This window comes from Otolemur garnettii, unplaced genomic scaffold (genome assembly GCF_000181295.1).
Source record: "Otolemur garnettii isolate 467f Iridium unplaced genomic scaffold, OtoGar3 scaffold00001, whole genome shotgun sequence".
In the NCBI taxonomy this organism is placed as follows: Eukaryota; Metazoa; Chordata; class Mammalia; order Primates; family Galagidae; genus Otolemur; species Otolemur garnettii.
In genome coordinates, this window is record NW_003852396.1 from 72,706,872 (window position 1) to 72,708,128 (window position 1,257).

The following is a 1,257-nucleotide window of genomic DNA, read 5'->3' on the forward strand; positions in this document are numbered from 1 at the left end:
AAAATATATATATATATATGTATATATATATGTGCATTTGGGCGCGTTTGCACACACTTCTAGTCCCCCTTTCTTTCTTTTTTTTTTGTTGTTGTTGTTGTTGTTGCAGTTTGAGCAGGGCCAGGTTTGAACCCACCACCCTTGTTATATGGGGCCAATGCCCTACTCACTGAGCCACAGGAGCCACTTTGTTGTTTTGTTTTTATCCAAGACATTTATCATCACCTAACACAGTATGTATTATGTATTTTATACATTAATATTTTACTTGTTTTATTTGCAGTCATCCCGCTACCCAGAAGGTAAACTCTATGGGAATAGGAATTTCAACTGTTTTATTTTACTGCTTTACCCTTAGGGCCTGGATAATGCCTAATCCATGCTCAGTAAGTACCTATATTGTTGAATCAAAGACTAGGCATATCTAAGTGGTAGGTATGGAAAGAGAATGAATTATGTAGCCTTTAGGAACTTCCTGGAACTTGCCCAGGAGCCAAATAAGAGCAGGGACCACACCTGTTATATCATTCTCTTATATCTCCAGTGTTTTTAACAGTGTCTGGTTTAGTAGATATTTCTTTAAAGGCAACCAGAAACTTTTCCTTATTTTATATGCCCCTTGACATAGAGCTCCTATTTGCAGGGGAGGAACCCTTGCAGGATACTAATGCCACTCCTGCATTTAGTTACAAAGGAAGGGCACGGCCAATTAGCCCAAAGTTGAGGGGAAGAACAATTATGTGAAGAACACAATAGATCTTGCCACTTCAAAGGATTTCAGCGTAATTGACAAAATACCAAACAGTCCAAATACAAAAAAAAAAAAAAAAAAAGACAGATATGAGATTAAAAGGAGTATATAAAGTTTCCTGTTTTATTTTTTGCCTTACAGATAAAGATTTGTCTTTAAAAATACTCAGTGTTGGCCTGTCACAGTGGCTTATGTCTGTAATGCCAGCACTCCAGGAGGCTGAAGCTGGTGGATTGTTTGAGGAGTTCAGGAGTTCCAGACAAGCCTGAGCAAGAGCAAAAGCAAGACCTTGTCTCTACGAAAAATAGAAAATCTAGCCTGGAGGCTCGGCACCTGTGGCTCAAGTGGCCAAGGCGCCAGCCATATACATGCAAGGTGGCGGGTTTGAATCCAGCTGGGACCTGTCAACAACAATGATGGCTGCAACCAAAAAAAAAAAAAATAGCCAGGCATTGTGGCGGGCGCCTGTGGTCCCAGCTACTTGGGAGGCAGAGGCAGGAGGCTCG